The 23,661-nt window shown below is 46.2% G+C and overlaps 1 protein-coding gene across 19 annotated transcripts in view; it reads right to left on the bottom strand.

Annotated features, from left to right (window-relative positions):
• Positions 1–23,661, bottom strand: part of Foxp (forkhead box transcription factor P) — a 302,571-nt gene that overhangs the window by 206,219 nt on the left and 72,691 nt on the right. For 6 of the 19 annotated variants that reach the window (XM_076793308.1, XM_076793334.1, XM_076793316.1 and 3 more), the window contains exon 2: positions 754–807. The exons of the other annotated variants lie outside the window; for them this stretch is intronic. The gene's annotated coding sequence lies outside the window, so the exon portion shown is untranslated. The remainder of the gene's footprint in view (positions 1–753; positions 808–23,661) is intronic. 19 annotated transcript variants of the gene reach the window in all.

Below are 23,661 nucleotides of genomic sequence, written 5' to 3'. Positions count from 1 at the left end.
CTAAATATCCTCAATATATTTCCAGAAAACAGCTTGTCAAGTTTCATTTGTCACACCCTATAAAACAGAAAATTGAATTTTATACCAAACCGTAAGAGTAGAATGACATCTATGAAGTGGTAAGAAAATAAAATAATCTCGAAAAAGTATTAACTGATCAACAGGACAGAGCTATAGTTTCTTAGTGTTTTTAGAACTACAATACTTTGAAGAAGCAATTACGTATTGGATAATTCTTGTACGACGCTCGCAGTTTCACGTCGAGTTCGGCAGCCAGAGACATCAATTTAAGAGCGTCTGCTGATGAGAGACGTAGACATTAGGAACCACGGGGGTGGAAGAACGAAATATATAGAGGGGTGGCGGCCGGGCATTGGAATAATATTGTATAATACTTGGTAAGTCGTAAACTTGCTCAGCTTCTTGGCCGAACGGAATTCCGAAAGTTTCGTATCGACGCTCGTACAACAAATGCGATTATCGATGTCTCGCATCGTTCATCCCCTAAAACGACGGGGAGTAAAACGCGCTCACGACCCCACCGCGCGTTCGTTCAACCCTCTCGCTCCGTTCCGATCGGGCTTCGGGTACTTTGTTTTGGACCTCGTCCAAAAATAATATCGCGCGGATTAAGCTCGATATAAGATATCGCCCAAAAGTACGTGGAAAACCGTGTCTCGCGGAACAATAAAAACAGAGACAGAGGAAAAAAGAGAGGAAAGCGTCGCGATCGAAAAATATCGTTCAACTCACATTAACGAGCCATGTCACCCTGTCTCAGAAGCCTGGGAAGAATACACCACTGACCTGTAACAAAAAAAAGTCATCAATTCATAAGTTCATGTGTTGGACACTTCAGAATGGGAAACCTTTCGACGGGGAGCTAGGATCTATTTGGAAATATCAAAACCTCTGTAGGGAGCTAGGATCTATTTGGAAACTTCAAAATCTTTATAGGGAGCTAGGATCTATTTGGAAACTTCAAAATCTCTACAGGAAGCTAGGGGCTACCTGGAAACTTCAAAATCTCTATAGGGAGCTGGGACCTATTTGGAATCTTCAAAATCACTATAGAGAGCTGGGATCTGTTCGTAAACTTCAAAATCTCTATAGGGAGCTGGGACCTATCTGGAATCTTCAAAATCACTATAGCGAGCTGGGATCTATTTGTAAACTTCAAAATCTCTATAGGGAGCTGGGACCTATTTAGAAACTTCAAAATATCTACAGGAAGCTAGGGGCTACCTGGAAACTTCAAAATCTCTATAGGGAGCTGGGACCTATTTGGAATCTTCAAAATCACTATAGAGAGCTGGGATCTATTCGTAAACTTCAAAATCTCAATGGGGAGCTAGTTTAAAAAAAAGTATGATAAGAGGTTTTCCATACTACTGTATGAAGCAGATACGCAGAAGGTGCATTGTTCTAGCCCGTGCAAATAAGAATTGTTACAAAATCATGCACAGTGTGAAACAAGTGTGGCGAGTCCACAGGTTCGACAGATACTCGCGACGATCGAGTGTGCTCGGAAAAATGGTTTCGCATATTCTGCGTCGCATTTTCTTAATTAAATCCGCCTAACTTGAATCGCGGCGGGACAATGTGTCCGCGATATTTCGGGGGTGGTCAGTGGAAAGCCATTCGGACGTATCCTTCGACCGAACGTCTCTTGGTGTTCGGACGTCGGCGAGCGAGAGGGACATAGAAACCCGCCAATGAGGCGACGGTGCCGTTAATTAACGAACTCGAAAAGTAACGTACTGAAAGTACAACTCGACGGAGCATTGAGGGGTTCCGGGGACTGGTCGAGGAGGAAAGGGAATGAACGAGCCGGGCGTAGGACGGAAGCGCGCGCGTATAAAGGGTCGGTGTCTGGCCAGACGGGCAGAAATGAAGCAGCAAGGGTTTTGTTTGTCCGGCTGTCCACCCCTTTCCTTCCCCCCAGTTCACCCCCGCGGGCTGGAGCCCTCGCTGTATGAACCTCGCGGCCCCCCTTCAACCCCGTGCCTCTACCTCAAACCTCCATCCTTCGGCACCCCCCTCATTCCCTATCCACCTCCTCCCTCTGGCCCTTCAACCTCCTATCCGCTACACCACCTACCCCTTCGCCCGCCGTGTTACACCCTTCTTACACCATGAACCTTCTCCAACCCCCTGTTGCCGCGTAACAATGCACGTGTGTACACTGTTTGCCCACATCCTCCCGCATATATCTTCGCGGGCTATAATATTGATTACTTCGGGCGAATTTCTGTCTGAAACGCGAGCCTCGCTGACGTTCCTTCGATTCCGTCGACACTCTTCCCGTCTTCCCACGCAAGCCCCATTCTCGTGGTTTGCCAACGCTCCGTTCTGATTTCAACGCAAACGCTGCGATCTCTGCTATTTTTCAGACGCATTCACATATTTGGTTCCATTTCAATTCACGCGATTTTTCATTTACTTAAGGTATATCATCCCTTTAACTTTTTGGAAGGTCGAGGTGACTTTACTTCAAGAATTTTTCACCCTTCGAGCTCCAGTGTACAGTGTGACTAGACATTACATTTTATTCTAAATATAACGTAATTTAACGTAAAGCGAATATAACGTAAATTTACGAGAATTTACTGTGGACTCCAATGGGTTATTGTATGGTTTGGTATAGCGTCGTTTAACACAGTTTTGCTAAAATGTTTACCCCTAGCCGATTTCCACGAGGTAAAATTGTATGTCTCGGTGAGAACACAGGAACACAGTTAATATAAATTTTCGTTCACCTCTCCTCTATTGTAAACGATAAAGCAGTACCCAGGTTGTAAACCAAGAGTATCTGAAGTAAAAATTAATGTACGAGGAGTTAAAAATCGAGTGACCCTTTGATCACGGAAGGGTGTCCGACGCATCGTCACGTCTCCAGCAGAAACTCCGAACTTGCAATCGAGGAACGTGGTACGTTCTAGAGAATTTGTTCGTTGCATGGACCAAGGGCGATCCGACGTGATTCGCGGAGTTTCTGGTTTTGTAAAAAGCCGCGCTATGGGGCCAAGCGCGGCCACGCGCGATTTTAAACGACGTTGTGTCTACTTTGTGCTTAACGCCCCGCTTCAATTCTGCGGGCAAATTGGACGAAAGTTTATTGTTTCTGCGGGTACCGGCGGCGGTACATTTTCCGCGCAGCCAATTTTCATCCAAGTCATCCAGGGCTGAAAGTCCCGGCTAATAATTGGCAAATGAAAAATGCAACAATGCCGAGGCGGCTGTAACCCGCGTCGGCAATATCCAGCTAAAAGACTCGTCATTCCGCTCGAGTAAACGGCCACACGACTTAAATTGCGTCACGGCTTTCCGAGCCATCCCGCCAACGTTTAATTCCATTCGCGATCCCTCCCGTCTCTCTCTCTCTCTCTCTCTCTCTCTCTCTCTCTCTCTCTCTCTCTCTCTCTCTCTCTCTCCTCTCCAACTCCCTCTCTCCCTGGCTGGACTATTGCGCTCTGCTCCTCGTTCTCTTGTTCGTTCCTCACCGATTCGCATCGCCGCCGTGTGTCGCGAATCGAAGTACAAAGAAGCAATAGTAGAAATAAGATAATTGCTATTACAATCGCAATTTCATCCGGAACGATGAGACTGCGCGCCGGGGTTAAAAGTGAGTAGAGCAGAAAAGGGTTGGAGGAGAGATCCGAGGAACCCGGGGTGGCTGGGATATTCACGTTGCCAGCTGCCACAGAGAAAGAGAGTTCAACTACAAAGTACGTTAATGTCGCGCTCTCGCACTCCCCCCTCCCCGTACGCACCCCCACACGCAATTCTCAGCGGCGCAGACAGTTTGTTGTCGAAGCTTCGGGGATTACACAAATGAGGTTGTTCAACGAGAGAAAATGTACATTCCGCTACAAAGCCGGTCGCCACGCGTGGAATTAAAGGGAAGGGCGAGGCAACACCACCATAGGAACCACCATAGGCACCACCGTACAGAGGTAGCAGCAGCACCAGCAAGGTGAAAAAGTTCCGCTATCGCTCGCATCGCGGACAATATTTTCTTTGCTGAAAGCCCGCGCCCGGAGAATGGATTTCCATCGAGCCGCGCGCTTAAACCCTTCAAGAACCGAGCTTCCCGCTTTTATCTGGAGCCACCCTCCTTCCGTCAATATTGCTCTGTACATGTTTTTACACGCACCTTTGTGGCAAATCATCGGCCCGCCCTCTCCAAGCGGCCTTTCGTCGTTCCCCGATAATCAGCTGGACGATAAACTGCTTTAAACAATTTATGTAATCCCCGCTAAGCACCCGAACATATTTTTTTTCTATTTTTATTTCAATCGTAAAAACGTAAGGGCTTGTTTCAGGCGAAAATAAATTCCTACAGCAATTGGGCAAAGAAAGTAATCACTGCAACCCTTAAATGGCAGCCTGTTTCTTCTTTAAACTGTGAAGCGTTGCACTAGGATTTTTGTGAAATTTATTAAGACAGAGTTAGGCACATAGTTTCAGATTACAAGAAAGAAATTCCATATTCACAACTATCCGACAAGGTTGACATGAAAATTCGTCCACAGAAAATTTTACTAGTGGGAGACCCCAGGATACCATTACAGGTTCAATTCATGGTTTCTTCGGAATAAACCGATGTAAAAGCTATTTAACTTTTTCTGTACTTTATACAAGCTTCCAAATTAAATTTCAGCAAGTCTGTTTTAAGTACAAACTTGTCCAGTGATTTCCTCACTTCGGATTGGAATGGACACGATAGTAGTATTCATTTATTGTTCCCCTCAGGGTTACAATTCCTATTACAACATATCTCCTTTACCTCGCACAATCGCTTACCGAATGGACACGATAGAGCGATCTTGTTTTAATGGACACTCTATCTTCCACAATTCCTGAACCGAATAAAATACATAATAATTTCCAAATGGAACCGACAGTTTCGATCTCGTGTCCTACAATGGCAGAGAGTCCAGCGTCGATCATGGTTAATGGGTTCGAGCTGGTCGAAGTCGTAGGACCAGTTGCTGGCGATAGCGTTCAAATAAGCTGTGGCCGATCGTTTACTTTTTCCCGGAGTTCCGCAATAGCACGGTGATATGAAATATGGGATAGCGACTAGGTGGCGCCGATTAATTAGGACGTAGGTAGTTGATAGTTGAAGGGGAAGGAAGTATAGTCACGGAGAGGGAGAGAGAGGGAGAGAGAGAGAGAGAGATGAAGAGAGCAAGCACGAGGCAGTCAGCCCTTGCGCTAAGCATACCGTGGGGGCTAGGGATAGTAATTGTATACGTACTAAGAGAATGGCAAGGTAAACAAAACTATGTAAGATTGCCCCATTAATATACATATCTCTTGGTTCAGTTGGGCCGTGAGAGAGCGGACCGACCCTCCTCTCGCGCCGTGCTCCCAGCGTTGTGCCTTGCGAAAGGGGGTGAGTAGTCTTGGCCTTAGACTCTGGGGTTAGGCTCGTTCGAGAGCAAGGAGGGTACACAATGGATATTGAGACCATAATTTACGGCTGATTGTTAGCCCCGCGATCTATGGATTCCTCCGTCCTTGCCCTCCCTCTGCCTTCGACCAGCTTCTAACTACTCTCCCGCCCCCTCCCCCTCTTCCGCCATTCTACCTTTAGCCTATGTCGAATTTGTGTTAGGTCTGTAATAAGTGCTCGGGGTTGGTACGTGTGTACCGAGCCCTCAGACACTGGAACGCGGAGGCATTAGAGGAATCTCGCGGAAACGGACGGTGCGCGGATACCGAAAGACTTTCGTGCACGTAATACCTGCAACTGCATCGGCCCGACTACACTTATTCTGCGTGCTAGCCGGTATCGAGATCCCGCGCGATACTCGAACGATGCAATCTCGTGTCATCGCACGGGGAATTGCCTCGACCGATGACCTCGAACCACTCCCGGCAGAAAATTTAACAAACCAATGAGCACCCCGTCAAATTATTATGAAACTCGCTGATGAAATAGGGGAAATATTGGACACGTGATTCTGCTGGCCAGTGAGCACATTCTGTGGATGAGAATTACTTCGAAAATAGTAATTTTGAGGATCTTCCACCGCCCCCTTAATGTAAATCATTAGACACCGTCGTTTTATTCTTTCTTTTTAGCGCCAAATTTAGTAGGAATAGCAGCGAAAATATTAGAATTTCATAATACAGTAATTTCTCTATATATGTCGCCAAGGACTCGATGATAAACGTCGCGGAATTATCCCCACTTCCGCGGGGTATACCCCGCGAGTGACCCCGACGCTCGAGGGGCCTCGGACGCTGGCAAGTCCCGTGTTGTTGACATATATCGAGAATTCATTGTATTGCCATTTTCAAGTCTATTGGAATGAGTAACAATTTCATTCCAGTTTCTTGGAATTTTAATGTCGCGTACAGATCAGCAGGCTATAAATAATACTCGTCCGCTAACGAGATGAATATTTAAAGTGTGAGAAATGCGTGGCGGAATGTATTTTTGAGTTGTGTCGCGTTTAAGTTTCGTCAGAATCCGAGGCAGCAACTTGGCGAGCAGCGTGGGAGGAACGAGGAGAGAGATATCGGGCGCGAATAAGTTTGTTTTCGAGCGGGATAGTAATTGGCCGAAACTCGAGTCGGATTGTTCCGCACGAGGTCAGCCGTTGTGCTTACCCGACCGCTTTCGCAACAAGAACGCCGGTTATAAATTAATTACGAGGGTCAAATTCGCAACTGGGTCCCATTCCACGAGACGATTCGCCGGTTAGGGGGTTCGGTGGCTGAATGTCTTACTAGTTTCGTCGGTGGCTCGAGGGACCAGAGCAAAGGAGGAGGCGATGTTTGGTCTTCCTTACAAGGGGCGAACTAACCAGCCGACCGACCAACCTGCCACTTACCAAAGGATAATAACGTAGTAATCCTGCCATGAGACACGGATGAAGTCCTTAATAACCCTATAAACCCGAGATATATGCTGCATATCAATATACCGAAGACAGTTGCCGCTGTTACGTTCTGTCCGGGCGATGCCCGACCTGATTAAACAATTCCTATTACCATTAACATAATAAAATCTACGAGAGAAGCACTTAAAAATTAATCACAAATTGTCACCTGTAAGGCTTGGCCTGATTGAACGATCTTTGTACGATTAGGGGATGATTATTTACGATGATGTACAGACAACATATGAAAAAGGATTTCGATGGACATCAATCTTTCATGATTAGAAAAATGAAGCAAAGTATCATCCCTTAACATTGATTCTATAATTACTAATTATAATATAATTATATATTTAATAAATTATATATAATTATAAATTTATTTTTCTCGTTTGCCCACTCTGCGCACTAAAATCATTTTCCTATGGAATCACACCATGGCCCAAGGGATCTAGAGCAAGATAATATTGGCACACAGGAAATGACGCGAAGGATTCAATGAAAACTGGCGGTGTCGAAGAAATTCGTATCACTGTAACGCAAGGGGTTGCAGTGCGAAGGAACACGAATGAAACCACGAGAAAATTAATTAAAATTTGTCAGCTGTAATAATGCAGATCGATACGAAAAATATTTGTAAATCTTCCGCTGGCTAGTTTTAATCTTGGACGTTAGTATCATATCGATTTCAATTCGCCGGGGGTAATAACGCGACGACGATTGTTTGTACGATTCGTAATAAATTCTCCCGCCTGTATATTAAATACATATCGCGTTGCTTGGCCTCGACCGCGGGGCCGTTCGCCCACACTCCCGGCTTCCGGGATCCCGCAATTCCAATTTCGCATCGATCTTTGGTAATTTTCAAAAATTTTCGAAAACCATCACGAACTTCAATAAAGCCCTAGTAATTAATTTGTGATTATATCGTGAATGCCGGGTTGAATTCGTGTTACGTTGCATGGCCCGATAGGAATGCAACCAGGCTCAACAAGCGCAATACGAAGTGCGTGATTTTGGAGAGACGCATAAACGATATTCCGATACCGTTTCATGCGATACTTTCGCGAGCTGGGGGACGGAATCGAATTGTTCGCGGGGGAAAATTAACAAGCGACATCGCCACAGCTAAATATCTGCCGCTTTTTTTTTTGTATGCACCGTACACGCCTGTACCTCGTGGTTGTATTAATTTTCACCCGGAATCGTTGACGGATGAAACATTCCTGTGTTCGACGACCAAACAAATTACATGTCTGTATTCTATATCGCGCAAAAAAGCCACACAAATCAACTGACAAAAAGCTGATGGTACACTGAGCTTCTTAAACCTTCACACAAAAGTGAACGAGCTCATACTGTGAAAGAACCACAGTAAATTCTTAATTTCTTTATCAATAACTTTTCTCCTTTTATTAACTCCTATAGGTTAGGGAGACAATTCGCCCATTTTCTATCTCAGGATACCATAAGTTTCCCTGTCTGTTAAATGTTTGATTAACTGCGGAAAATAAATATAATATCAAATATTAACCTCAATTTTTATCGGTCAGTGTTATTAACTCAATTTTTAATGAAGTTCATCCTAAATATAAAATGTTGAGCTTGTGAATGCAGTAAACTATCAAAGAACTCGAAAGGTGGTTAATTGATTCGACCTGGGAACAGTTCAGATAAACCAAGGTTTATCAATTTAGTGCTTGAAGTAATATCCTGAGCTGTTACGTGTAGCTACATCGAACACATGAGAGTCAAGGACTATGAGTCACAGTAAGGAGGAAGTAGTCTTCTTTACGATGAAATTAAGCACGTCAATTAATGTAGGTACCGGCGATCGGTAGTGTATGTACAATTCAAATTTGCTGTTCGTATGTCCTCCGTGTCTGACTTATAAGAAGCGGGATGAATCTCCGGCGCAACGTTTCGCGTTGTTACAAGCTTGTCGCAGTTAGTAATATTTGCCGGTCCGAGGGCCGTGGAAACGGGTATTAAACATGACAGTATGTCGTCGAGGTTCAAATATAGCGAGCGGTATACGGGTGGAAGAGTACGAGTGCTAACGACATCGACATTTTATCCGCAAGACCGTGTCCGCGCCCCCGTTGGGAGCAAGAAACTAGCAAGAGGCGATCAACGGAGCCGTGGATGCTGTTATGAGCTGTTTTCCTAACCGATGGGAGACAGGTGGCGGCGAGAAGTGGACTTTAACAAATGGTCACTGCTCGGTAGCATGAGACGTGCCTACTTGAGATGCGGCGGGCAAGGATCTATGCCTTCCATTTCTCATCGGCGCTCTCTCCGCGGGGCAAACAATACCCTAAACCAGCGACGTAAGAACTGTCGAGCACCCGGGAGAAGGACTCCGAGGCAAGTTGATCAAAGTCAAGGTACTTCCGGAGCCCCTTGCCAAAACGCTCACACCAATAATGCGTACCGGTCAGACGACGGTACCCTATGCTGCCCGTCCCCACTGTTAATAGTTATGGTAAATTTAACGCGGCCGAGCCTCGATTACGCTGATCCTCCTTACCCATAAACGTCCCTTCTTACGCATCGATCACCGGTTCTCCTTCTGATTCATTGCCGTCATTTCTCAGAACACGCACCGAATTACAACGAATTCGATATCAACGCTTTGTTAATTATGACCCCATTTAATCCACAAATCTCACAATTTCTTCATTTCTGCCCCACGCCGATATTTCACTACAGTTTTCTTTCGATACAAGGCGATGGCTTTCGTCGTATTTCGGAAGAAGAAGAAGGGGGAATAGGAATTTTCTTATCTCGAAATAAAAAGCGTTGTCTTTCTGTGTATGCAAGTGTTGTAGTTCTGTGGATTCAATTGTACACCGCATTCTTCTTTTTCTTTTTCTGTCAGTCGCTATTAATTTTTTCCAGCAGCAAGGCCACCTAAATGAACGTACGAGATTGTTTCTGAAGCTGGATCGTTCATGGGACACTTACAGGATACGAAAGCGTCGCCAAAAAGTGGATCGTTTTACAAGAGCACGGCGATTCGCTCGAAACGTTTCACCCCTTCGCGTTTATCGCTTTCGCTCTGGACAAAGAACCGTCCGCCAGGATTATCGGCAACGTCCAAGATTTTTCTACGAACGCACACCAACCCCGCCTCTATCGCAGCCGGCCGGACAATAGACGGGAGAAAGGAGTTTTTTCACGCCGTTATTTTTTAACTTTTCGGAGGCCTCCTGTCACTGGCGAAGAGAAAGGCTGGACACGGTGACTACGTGCCGGACACGGATGAGTTATTTTGATATCGGGCTTCATACACCATTAGCTCCGCCTGACGATTATTTTGGAAGCGGACTGGACAATACCTTGACAATACTCTGACCGTTCCACCCTCCGTTCGTGGACACTGATTTGTTCTCTTTTATCTGCAGCTTGGTCTTTTGCTCGCTTCAATCCACCTTTGATGCAAATTTAACTAATTTAACCTCTTGGCTGTGTAACCCGGTTTTTAAAATCGGTCTCAGAATTGTTTAAATATTTTATTAATCACACTTCAATCTATTTGTTTTCTCTATTTCTGCCTTGATTTAAAATATTCTCGATTTTCGGAGGACCAAGTATTTAAGAGCGCGTTTGGTTAGGGTTCGTGGAATGCAAGGGGATGTTTTAAAGGCAATTTTTATTTGACCGAATGATTTACCGTGATTTCTCTATATATGTCGCCAAGGCCTGTATGATAATCGTCGCGGAATTATCCCTACTACCGCGGGATACACCCCGTGAGGGGGCGCGAAACTCGAGAGGACTCGGACAAACATAACACGGGCATAAACAGGTCGGGTATGTCTACTGGACAATAATCGACTCTGGCAAGACCCGTGTTGTTGACATACATCGAGAATTCACTGTACGTTGAATCAATTGTCAGAGGGACGTGCATTGATAATTTTATAGGTGGTATGTAAAAGTCAAAAGTTTCTGGGAAGTGTTCACACGTGTTTGTTAATTGTAGGATTAGTAGACGCGGGGGTTACATTGCGGAAATGATAGGCCGTGGTTGGAGGGTTACTAATAAATTAGCAGGGAAAGAATCGGTTCGCGCAGTTAAGCAGAGGCAATTCACAGTAGCAAGCATATTGTCATAAACGTCCCTTTTACAGCAACATAAACGGTGTCGGGGGTGGTCAGCCAGGGGTGGCAGTTTTCTCCCACAGCGGAGAGGGTGTTCAGGCGAATTGAACTAACAAGCTCCCTACGGGCAGTTTACGCTCGATATCCCGGTAAACTCTAAACTACCGAGAGTACGATCGCTTAACAAAATATCTTTTCTGTTTCTTGACACCCTCAAGAAAACCCGTGCCATTAAAATGTTCACCCCTTTCCCCAAAAGTCTCATCATCGTTACACGGTTGCTTGTACATTTAAGGGCGCAAATGTAAATTATAAAGAGACGAGTGTAAATGTAATTCTCCGTCAATAATCTTATTCTAAAAATGCAGGAACTGTAGCATTAATACATTATTTAATTGCAGAGCTCCGAGAGCGTCGTTTCACGATGCAGCTAGTTTTCATTCCGATCAGTCTAGTTCCGTCATAATGAAAAGAACCGTTTGAATAAATTGAAAACATTTTCCGGAAGTCGGTGGCTTAGTGTATCGATGTATCGATTAATTCTGGACGCAACCGGTATGTTTCCGCATTAGCATTGGAAATGAAATTCGACGGCGCAGAGTTCCGGAAACAATCGACAGGACGGAACGATTCTAATAGGCGATCAACAGGTTTCTTTTCCTTAAATAAAATTTACTGTTGATTATATTTAGACGGAAACTGGTCAGGTCAATATTATTGCGGATCAGGAATTTGCTACTGGTATTCAATAATACCTGTCAGACCGTGATTATTCTATCGGCCGTTGTATTAATTAATTGATCGCCTCCTTATTCAGTCTTTGATATCGCTGTTTACGTAGTTGCAACTAGTGATGTCACGAAAACAGGTTTTTTTGTGCCTTGGAATTATCATGATATTATACAATGTTGACATTGAAATTGCTCCAGATTACGTTCTGTATCGATTATTCATCCCGCCACTGCCTATTTAATTCCACGGCGATTTGTTTTGATTAAAATGTTGCAATGAATTATTAACAAAAGACACTATGTTGAATATCGAGCAAACTATCTTGCTCGATGCAAAAAAGTGGGAGTAAAAAGTGGGACAAGGTATTACCATTTGACACCTTGTTAAGCATGGATAATTCACGAGAAGTTATCGTGTATGAGGATGACGTCATCAATTAATGATAGGAATATGGTTGAACTGTTTTTAAGTCATTTCTTCAAACAGGATAAACAAGATGCATACGGTGTATCCGATATCTCAAGATTCGAACGTTCCAGTCGTCCTTTTCAAGAGACGTTAATTATCCAGGGGGGTTCCTATTGTCTTTGGCCAATTATAAAATTACAGTAAAATATCTGGAACTCCAGCAAACACAGCGGTACACTAAAATAATATTTAGAGAATCGAGAGAGCAAGTGGTTCGGTTCGAAGTCTATCGTCTTCGAATCGATCGTGGTCTTCACGGTCCGAGGAAGACAGTCTAAGGGTTGGCAAGGACTTTCTCCGAGTGCGAAAGCGAGTCTCTTATCAAAACGATTATCAAACGAAGCGCGTCGATCGATCGGCGGGTCCGTCGGAGCCGAAGTTACGTAACGGTTATCGGAAAAGCAAATTACCCTAAATAGTAACAGCCCCGGCTGGTGGCAATAGCGTATCGGACGAAACGAAGGATGGCGCGATGCAAAAGGTGGCAAGGGGGAAAGGAGTGCAGGCCGGTTTTCACCCTTGCGAAACCGGTAAGTCGAAAGTACGAACCGCGACTATGGGTGAAGCTAAGTCTGTCCGTGTAATGGGGCATCGGCACGCGATTTCTCCGACCACCCCCACAACCCCCGTTCACCCCCTTTCTAACCCCTGCACCCCGCCGTCGCGATTCTAACTTTCAACTTCGCTCGGAACCGCCCCACACCCCCGAATCCAACCCCCTCGTCTCGCTGGCGTGCCTCATCCCCAAAGGTACAGGGTGTTGCGCTGTGACTTATCGGCTCTAATTATTCGCCGGCAAGAAACCCGCCGGAGAACCGACGATCAGGCCTGCCACCCTCGTAAAGTAGCTTTCCTCTCGACGCATCGTGCACTCGCACACGATCGCCTATTGTTTGGACGATTACTAATTCCCTATTTTGTTTTTTTATTCTCAACGCTCCAAATCTGCGAAGCTGAATGATTTTTACACACCTCAGAAAATTGGGTCCGCTGAAAATTATTAGAATCTTCTACAAAAATAGAACACTTATTTCTACAGGGGAAGCATTTTTCCTTCACGAAATTGAGTGATGGACATTTCAACCTGCTTGGTACATTTTTTCACACCGTGGGAGAAAATCTCCTCCTTACCATTTCAATGTTAAAAAATCGATTCCTGCATCCCGAGGTCTATGGGAGAACTGTGACTGTCATCGCGAGATCTCGTCGACGGAAAAATAGTCTTGTTTCTCTTCGAAGAAATCACGGTGGTCACGAGACTAGATCGTCGCGCGACAAGGATTTAATAAAATTGCACGGCCCGTGGCGCAGATTAGAGCAGTAAGGAAATAATGGAGCACCCAGTACGTCGAAGAAAAGTTTCAACCGGATCCGGCAACGTTCGCACGAAGAATGACTGCTGCCGGCGATCGATCCCGGGCGAGTGTTCGAAGTTGGACAAAGATTGAAGACAAGTGGCGAGGAACCGGTACGCGAAATCGTTGCACCGTTGCATTACACGGAGTTCGAATGAGGCGAGCGACACCGGGAATTAATAATGCAGGCATTAAGGTACATACCGGTGCTCCGACGCGGACAATACTAACCGATACAATGCACACATATACACAGGGACGTGTGCGAATAGCATAGTGCAGCGCACGGCGCGGCGGCGGCGGCTGAGACACGTGAATTTACAAACAGATATCGACGGGACAGGGGCGAACGTCCGAGTCTAAAGATATTTGAGATGAATATAGAGCAACGCTTGCATTCTGCATCCATGCCCCCCCCCCCCCGTGTACAATCGGATACAGCAATCGAACGGGGATCGATCCCGTGGAGCTCAAAATACTCGAACGGTTTGCGGGAGTTTCGGCTGTCTGCCAGGTCTGTCGGCTTGTGCATCGCCTTTCGGATCCTCAGAACCGCGCCACCCTCTCTCTAAACAACGATTTTCAACGGTCCTCGCTTTGGTGTGATAATTTTTCAATTTGGCCTCATGCGTTATTGACGTCAGCCGACGTGCACCGACATTAGCAGCCCTTTTGACGAGGAGTCTGAGTGGTCGTCGCACAAAACAATGCTAACCCCATGCCATCATTCAGCCTACGAGACCCCCTCCCTACCTGCTCCAGCCGTTCCACCTTCCTCCCACCTTCTCCTCCCCTCCTCCCCCCCCCCGGTCCACCCACGCCGTTGCTTTAACCCTACGGGAATAAGGAGAGTCGCAATGTAAGCAACACACAACACGTTGTGTGCACCCATGTTTTTTACATTAGCCAGACGATACTTGCCCCAGAGTATGAGAGAGCCGGCTGCCGGTGTGGAATGTCTATGGACCCCGGCTGTCCGTGTGTGTTTGCTGAAACTTGGATGTGTTCGCCTGCCTGCCTGCCTGCCTGCCTGCCTGCCTCTGCCTAGCTCTTAGTAACCTTCTGCATTGCCCTGATCCCCTGCGACCCTATTGCGCCAGACCAGCCACCGACACGCAGCCGCCTTTCCCTCATTTCCGCCGAGACTTTCCCGAACGACCCACCTCCTGGACGTCATGCTTCGTTGTACACTTTTCGGCTCGGACACTGAGACACGATGCACCCCGGTGCATCCTCCGACTTCGCCGAAGTCGAAACTCGTGTACTTCGTCCCCTCTGCTATCTTAACGAGACGGACTAGGAGTGAAGACTTTGGACAGACTCTTCTAAATGTGAACGTCGTTACTTCGTTTCAGGTCAAAGTATAATTTTGCCCGTTTGTAAGCAATAATTAGTCAGCGGATCTTTATGCAAAATAAAAATTGTCTGCATCCGTTGCAAGAAATAGGAACCACTTAAAATGTTTTTCCTCGTTTTACAATTCGAGCAGTTCGAAAATAATGATACCCTTCAATCCTTCGAATCTTTTTGCTCTTTCAAATTACAGCTACCCATTTTTGTCATAAATGCATAAAATCCGCAGTCTATTAACAATGAAGCATCGAAGTAACTGTGTCATTTCTTTCTCACGAAACTGCCAAGAAATAAGACTTGGTAGCCTAGTTCTGTTGGGAAGGTTGCATATTTAAATCCTTAAATTCGGCGCTTGCGCGTGCTGCTGAACAGGAATCAGCTGGCGAGGGATATCATGACAATTTTACTTCTCGTAAACGCTACAGGATACGCGAAGCTAGCCTAACGCCCTAATTCGTTTTTTTTTTTTCTAAGAAAAGAACCGATAATTGACCAAAATGTTATACGTCTTTTTTACTTATTTTTGCCAATAGAATCATGCTTGTACCGTCCGTCCTGAAACACCCTGCATAAACAAAGATTTAAAAAATATTGAAGTATAAAAAGAATTCTGAATAGCTCGAAACAATGAGAAATGAACCTGGAAGAGATTGAAGAATGTGTTGATCACATAGTGACTCCAGAATCGATCACACAGTGAAACCTGAAAAACCACCCTTGACACCTAAAATCCTCCTGTACCTCATTTCCCTAAATTGCTGCGGATCACACGGTTTTAATTTTAATTTTTCTATACAGAGCACCATGTTTAGCTCGGAATGCCATGGTTTTTGGAGCACCCGGTACAGGGACAATCGCATAGACACAGAGCGGACGTAGAGTGGCGATAGAGACGGAGATGAATGGGGTGAAGTGGAGGAGGTCGACGTTGATACGGCGAAGGAGGAAGCGGCGATGGGGACGCGAGGGGGTTGGAGAAGGGGTTAGGAAACGAGGCAGCCAGAGCCGGGGGTGGGTTGTAGAACAAGCAGTCGTTTGTCGTTGGACAGATAAACAACGTCGTTATTGTAAATGCATTGGATCAACATGCTGCGGGGCTTCATTGGCGGCTTTTCTTCGCGGGCACTAGAGCTGCGATAGAGAGAGAAGGAGCACACCGTTAGTTGTTTACGAGATCGATAGTCCGATCGTGCGGATCGATTCGATCCGTATCAGGTCCGTCTCTCCCCCGCGGGCGGAGCGAAACAATCGTTGTAACGTGTGCTCCGTTGTGTGCCAGCTCTCTCTACCTCTTTTCACTTTTCCGTTTCTCTCTCTTTCTCTTCTTTCTTTCGCCGAAGACCTCTCTGTCTTCCTCTTTGTCTTTTTCTCTGCGCCCCCAGTCGATGGATCCCGGAGAACGTACAGAGAATAACAAGGCGGATCACGTGACGGCCAGGTGGAAAATGCGTCGGGGATCAGGGCCGCCGTCGCTCCGACGTACAAAATATTTGTTCCAGTATCGTATACACTGCTCTCCGCACCCCCACACCTGGTTCTTCTGTTTTTCCATTACACCCACGAGGCAATGCGGGGTCCGCGAGAGAGTCGGAACGTCTGTAAATCATCGGAAACGAATCGAAAATACGCCCGGAGGATCGTTAACGGTTCGCGCGGTCTCCGCGCCGGGCGACGACGCGTGCATCGATCGAAGCCGTTCCGCGCATTTTGCAAACCGTTACACACACGCCGCGTCGCGTCGCGTCCCGTCGCGTTGCGTCGACGAGATCCGCGAGAGGCCAAGTCGCCGAAGGGGTGAATCTAGAACAAGCGGAGGGGTAAAAGCTGCACGCTGTGGACACACGCTCGCTGTATGTCCGGGGCTTCCACCTTACTCGGCAGGCACCGTAGACCGAAGAAACCGCTCGATATTTCTGTAATTGAAGGCTGCCTTCTGCGCCCCGGAATAATGGAGAAATTATTTGTCTCCGATCCACCGATGCTGTATTATTTCTGCCGATCGAAGCGTCGGCGGCAGTGCACGCTCGTATGTGGGTGACACTGTTCGGTACAAAGAAGGCTCGCGGCGATAATACCTTGTTACATGCACAGCTATAATGGTTAGCTACACTTGATACTGAAATGTCGCTTGTAATGGCTAATCCCGTTTCTTAACGTTCTGTTCATCCTAGATATGTATGTCGAGTGTGTGTGTGTGTGTGTGAAAATGACAGTGTGAAGATATGGTTTTTCGAATTTGTTCATTGAAACATTTGAGGATCTAGTATCACCAGATTCAGATATCATGACCGTCATTATTATAAAAGGTTAATTACCACGGGTTGAAATTACTTACGCTGAACAAGGTTGATAGCATCTTGGATGAATAATTGCAGGAGATGCAAGTGATTTCGTTGTTTGAACATTCGAAATCAATTTATTTGTAGAACAAATACGGTCTGTTTTCCAGAAAGAGGAGGCATTCTAGTTATATAAACCACGTGGTCAGAGCTGGAATTAATTCATGTTTCTTCGATTGCTAGAATATCTTACACCGTATTCCATAACCAAGGGGTTAATTTCCAAGAGTAGTTGAAGACTTATTACAATGAAAAAGAGGGCGATCTATCTCGGAACGGGTTATAATGAACCAGAATATTTTCTTTCATTGCCAGAAAATTCGAGATCATCTTTTACAATCTGCTTGTGAATTCTAAGGGCTGGTTTGTCGAGAAAGGGGGTGGTATATAATAATAGTTGTTGAAGCGAATCATAAAAGGAGCAGATGATCACGATTCACAATCAAGAGTTTGATTTGAAAGAGTAGGGGGAGTACAGTGTTTACTCGATGTATGTCCAAAACACGAGTCTAGCCAGGGGCATATATCGGCCAGTAGATATTATTCTTTGATCCACGCCGAACGCAGAAAAGGACAGCGAAATTCTAAAGGCCTCGGTTCATGTCCCCTCACGGGGTATAGCCCGCGGCAGTGGGGATAGTTCTGACTATGATCGGCTAGGAATATATAGAGTAAACACTGCATAATAAAAATTTGATTAGTATCAAGTGGTTTAAAAAGAATGGTGTACAATAATTGTTGAAGAAAATAATAATGAAAGAAGACGACAAAGTAGCACGCACAATGGACAGTACAAAGGTACTGAAATTCGGTTGCGAATCATTGCATCGTGATCAGAAGAGGGTAACAAAGATCGGTTGCCCGAGGATGTACAAGGTGATACAAATAAAAGTATGGGAGCAAGTCGATTCCTGCACGGTCGTTTTTCCGATTCATGGGGCACATTAGACGCTGCCATGACGGACTGTACGGTGACCATGAGAGACCCGACGCCCGCTGTTTGTTCCCCGCTTTATCTCGAACGTAAACACCGCTCGGAATATATAGAAGGTAGCGGCGCGAATGGAGGAAAGAAAGAGACAGACAGATAGGTGGACGCTCGTACCTGGCCGCGAAAGACAGAGAGCAAGAGAGAGAGAGAGAGAGAGAGAGAGAAAGAGAGAAAAGAGGGGGAAAGAGCGAGGAGAAACGGCGACAGCCTGGCCACGCAAAGACCCGGTCGGAGGAAAAAGGAAAAACGAAAATAGAAGGACGGACGGACGGACACTGGATAAACAAGGGGCAATAGAGATAAACAGAGAATATTGCGAGGAATATGCGCAAACACGAAACTCTCATTCTTCCTCACCCTCCCCCTTTTTCGCCAACACTCACCACTTCTCTCTCTCCCTCTCTCCCTCTCTCTCTTTCCAGGTCTCCCCTTTGTCCCTCTTTTTCGCGTGTCCCCCATTTCGCTTTCGTTTGTTCCGCGAAACGCGTGTTCTCTTTTCCCTGACCTTCGTCGCTCGTTTGGCGTCCACTTTTTCAAGCGTCCTCCCTCCGCCTCTTCCCTCTTTCGATTCGCACTTACCCGCTCCAACGCGGCCCTCCCGGCCCTCGGGCTTAATTTATGCCCCGAGATGTTTCGTTAAGAATTTTCTGTACGATTCCAGGCCTATCCGGACCTCGAGAATTAACTACTTAACGCGGGACCGTGTTGCTCCCGTTACGCGCGCCCGATCCAAATGGATTTATAAAGTACAGGCCGCGTGTGACCGCGAATAAAGTTGCTTCGCGATGGATCCAATCAAAAGCGAAGTATATTTCTGCGCGCACGCTGTACACTGGCCAGCTAGGCCCTCCGAGAACTCGTTACATTTTCTGAACCGATGAAGAAAACTCAATCGTTATGGGTCCAAACATACTTTAACACTTTTCATATCGAATATCTTAAATTGCACTTTTAACGCAATTTTCTGTCCTACCACTGTACTTATTTGCTCGTGCAACACAGATTGTATTGCTGGGAACATTTTACTGTCAGAAGGGAGAAATCGAGATCGATGGTGATTAATGTGGATCGATTTGTTCAGAATAACAAAATAATGAAATAAATTTTCTACTCTCAGAACTGGTTGTTCAATTGAAGAAGCTGGTTCACAGGTGAAAGGACAAGGGTCCACCAGCAAGATAAAGGCAAGCTACTCGTTGCTAAAGATTCTTAAAGCAGAGGGAACATTATTTCCCCGTCCGCGATATCTCGCGATGATTGATGTTTCGGGAGGTCTCTTCAATTAGCGAGCTCTCTCCTCCCGATTCTTCCGATTCGATTACGGGGGCATTCATTACGGCGATGAATTTAAAAAATATACAAACACCATTAGTCACCACCGCTCCTTTTCCCGGCGGAGAATAAATTTCCTCGCCGGTGTTAAGAACACCGATCTCATCCCCGGGTCTGCGAGAGCTGTTTCACCGTTCGACGTTAATGTTTCCGATATCCGGATGAAAAATCGCCGAGGGTTTCGAAAGTTGCGAACACTGCATATGGGCGCGGGTATGTGCGCGCGCGCGTGTGTGAAGGTGTCCGAAAAATTCGTGGCGTCCGGTCAGGTTCTCCGAGTGCCGATATGTAGGGGGTGAGACACGAAACGGAATGAATGCAGACGGGACAGGTAAGGTATTTGACGGTCTATGGTACCGGGGGCACGTCGAGGGCAGACTATATAATTTCCCTTGAGGGAGATCGGGATGGGCGATACCGGGTTTCGGAAGGGGTAGCGAAAACGTGAAGGGGGTTAGAGGCGGGGGTGGTGGATGGGTGGCCGAAGGGAGATCAGCGTGTTTTCCAGGTGGGGAGGTGTGCTGTGCTCATCCGCGAGCCCATCAACGCAACCATCCTCCGACAATCGATTATTATCTTTCCAATTTGCATAGCAACCGAGCTCTTGTTCAAATCTGCACCCCCTGTTTCGACCCCTTTGGCAACCCCTTGCAAATCCTACTTCGCCACGGCTCCTCGTCGTCCAGCTCGTTTCTGTTACGAGCCGGTCTTTTTTTTTCACGTGATCGCAGTCCCATCGTCTTGCGACACACTCGATTCGTTCTTGCAATCTGCAGATTGCGAACTCTGACCCAGCAGCAATTTCTTCATTGTTCGTGAACGTACAAAAAAGTCTGCAGAAGGAAACAATTGTATTTTGCGGAGAAAGGCGAATCCTGGGAACAGGGATCATCTGACAGTGGTATCTCTTGATTTCGTTTTGCAAAATTTCTTGCTGAAAATTTCACCAGTGTAAGGTGATTATTCGAAAACAATAAATCAGGAGTCGAAGCGAACACGGATCTCTGGTTTTTAAAAGGATCCCGTTCAACCGTAGAGTCCATCGTTTAGGTAAAAAGTAAAATTTATGTAGAAAACAATGTGCCACCCAGTAGACAGTGGAAAAATCCGCAAAGCTGAGACTGTTGCAGGGTTTTGTATAATTGATACGATTGGGCTAAATATTTCGGGAACAGTCTGCATTAAGGACACGACAAGGCGCAGGCCTGTGACCTTTCCTCGTCAAAGATTCACGACATCAGAACCGCTTCTAATAAGTTTCCCGTATTATGGGCAAGGTTAATTATTAACCGTATGTTAACCGTGCGGTGTTAACCGCATACATTCGAATCGCATACACGAAACAGGGAACTGTGGAAATAGTAATGTTCATTGTCACATTTCCCTTTTAACCAAGAAACGTTGCTCGAAGCTTGCTGCTATAGCACGAAAATAAAATTGATATAACATTAATAGAAACACCAGAATCTTTTAAAATAGCAATCTGAGCACACTCGATTCTACCTCCTATTTTGAATTTTGTTAATCACGTAAACAGGAAACGGGGTTGTTCACTAGTAATGTCTCTTTTAATCTATAAACACCGCTCCGTGTCAAAATTAATGGTTACAAAAGACATCCGAATTTTTTAAAACAGTGATCCGAGCATCGAAATTTTTTATTTTATTTCCAATTTTGTTCATTTGGGGGGGGGGGCGGTACAGCCAGAACTTTGCGGGGCACAGGCTGCACGGGCCGCCGGGAAGGTACAAAAAGGAGGAGAACGGTTAAAAAAGAGTCTTAAGCCCCCGCATAGCAAACTAGCTGACAACTTTGGCTTTCCGGGATCTTTTCTTTCAGCGCCCTTGAGGAATGGACGCGTCACGGTGGTGGGTGGCGACGAAGAAAAGAGGGTGAAACACCCCTCCTTTATAAAATCTTTGACGCGTCGCGCGACGGGCTACCGGCGTGGCAGTCATTAATAACTTTTAGGTGGCAGATTTTGCGCGTATTAATCCACCATATTATACCGCGAGCCTGCAGCCGTCCTCTGCCATTCCGTCCCCTTCCTGCTCTCTGCCCGACACCCCCTATATCCGTGAGGGCGACCGGATAGCTGAGTCGACGTCTCCTTAATGAAAAATCTGAATCCCGGAGTCCGCCTTTTCTTTCACCCACTATTCTCCACGGATTCTCGATCCGGTGCTAATGGTAATGACCGCCGCGGGATCGCGAAAAACTGTTAAATCTCGACCGTTTCTGCCGCCGCTCCATGAAACGATCAACCTGGACCAATCTCTGTCCAATTTCGACGAAAGTACAAAGACGACGAACATGTGCGAATTAATCGAATCCCCTCGATACAGGTTCCTACGTTCCAGGAATCAAACTCTGAGGATGCAGAGGATCGGAGCTTCTTAGTCAAACAGATATTGACAGAATTTAATCTAAGAGATATTAAGTGGATTCTAATAATATCAAGGAAACTACTCCATTCGGAGATCATATCGATTTTAATGAAGCAGAGTGAAATCTAGTTCTGCGCTTTTATAAAATAATCAGATCCCATGGTCTGCGAATAATCTTGGAAATCCAGGTCCAGGAGCTGGATAAGGTCCTGCGAGAACCTAACGTTGACCAAACGATTGATTTCAAATTTTGTGGGCTTTTACACTATCTCTATCGCGACATTTCCGTACCTATCTCCACTAGTTCATCCTGTATGTTTCCAGTCCACGGAATCGTTGCACAAACAATGAATTCTAAATATTATCCAATACCTTGACTAAGGACTCCCTGATCAGCCAAGCACCTGACATCATCCTCAACATCCTGTTAACAAGGACCATAATGTCTCCCCAGCGCAAACCTAATACAAGTATTTATAGCAGGTCGCCGGAAACAACTGGGACTTTTCTCATCCCACGAGCTGAAGGAGGCCCGTAATGCGTTCGCGTGGCAAATTAACGTACGTCTGAGGAATGAACCGACTCCATTCCGTCGGGTATTGCCATCTTCCACCCCTTCTCATGCGCGAGCGAAGGGAGACAGGTACACTCTTTCTCCCATCGCTAGGAGAAGGAGAGAGAGAGAGAGAGAGAGAAGAGTATCGTGGAAGCAGCGTCAACGGTAGACTGAGCAAATTTCGTGTACAATTAGAAGGCTTTTGTAGAAGCTAAACTGCTAATAGCCGGCGAGAAGGGGGTCGTCTCTGCTACCCTCAGTCAGGCCGCGTCTCGCCGGCGTGCACCTCATTTCGCGTGACAGTCGTCCTCTCCTCGTATCCGGGGCCGACTTCTTCTCTTTCTCGCGCCCCTCGTTTCTCAACCCTTCCACCACGAGGAAGTCCACCCTCCGCACCCTTCCACCCTCTACACCCCTTCGGCACAGCCGCCAATTTCTCCTGAAGCTCCTACGAGGTTGCTCCGGCTAGATCGAGGTGCGAGAATTCGCCCCGGAGCCTCTCTCCTGTCGCGAGACTTATTGTAGATTATAAACTAGGATTGTTTTCATTAAACCCGGCCGTTCCCGCGTTCCACCACCACCTTCGCCCAACGTGTGCACCTCATTGGGTGTCTGAGGAGTCGGAACACTGCTCCTTCCTGTACATACGACCCTGTAATCATCCCCGAACGCGTATTTTTTGCGTTACGGGCTATGACGCCGCGCTGGAATCTTCTCCTCGGCGAAATTAACAGCGACCAGAGTGCTGAAAGCGACTAGATGTTACTCGCGAAAACGAGAACAGCGAATTCATTTGGATTTCACTCGGCTTTTAATATTGGAACGTTCTGAATTGCTGTTTCGACACGTGAAAAATAAAGGGGGTAGTTTTACTCGAAATGAGTTTACGTTAGTCGAAATAGCTTCTGCCGCGTTCTATATAATTTCCCCACCAGATCATTCGTCTTAGAAAATTAGGATTTTTAGAATTGTTCCACAGTGAATTCTCGATATATGTCAACAACACGGGTCTTACCGGCGACAGGTATCGTCCAGGAGACATACCCCGAGCCGTGTTATGTTTACACTCCTCGGCGTCCGAGACCTCCAGAGCTTCACGGGGTATACCCCGCGGTATTGGGGATATTTCCGCGACGTTTATCATC

The sequence above is a fragment of the Halictus rubicundus genome, chromosome 1, assembly GCF_050948215.1.
Source record: "Halictus rubicundus isolate RS-2024b chromosome 1, iyHalRubi1_principal, whole genome shotgun sequence".
Classification (NCBI taxonomy): Eukaryota; Metazoa; Arthropoda; class Insecta; order Hymenoptera; family Halictidae; genus Halictus; species Halictus rubicundus.
This window is presented reverse-complemented; position numbering and strand designations above follow the sequence as displayed.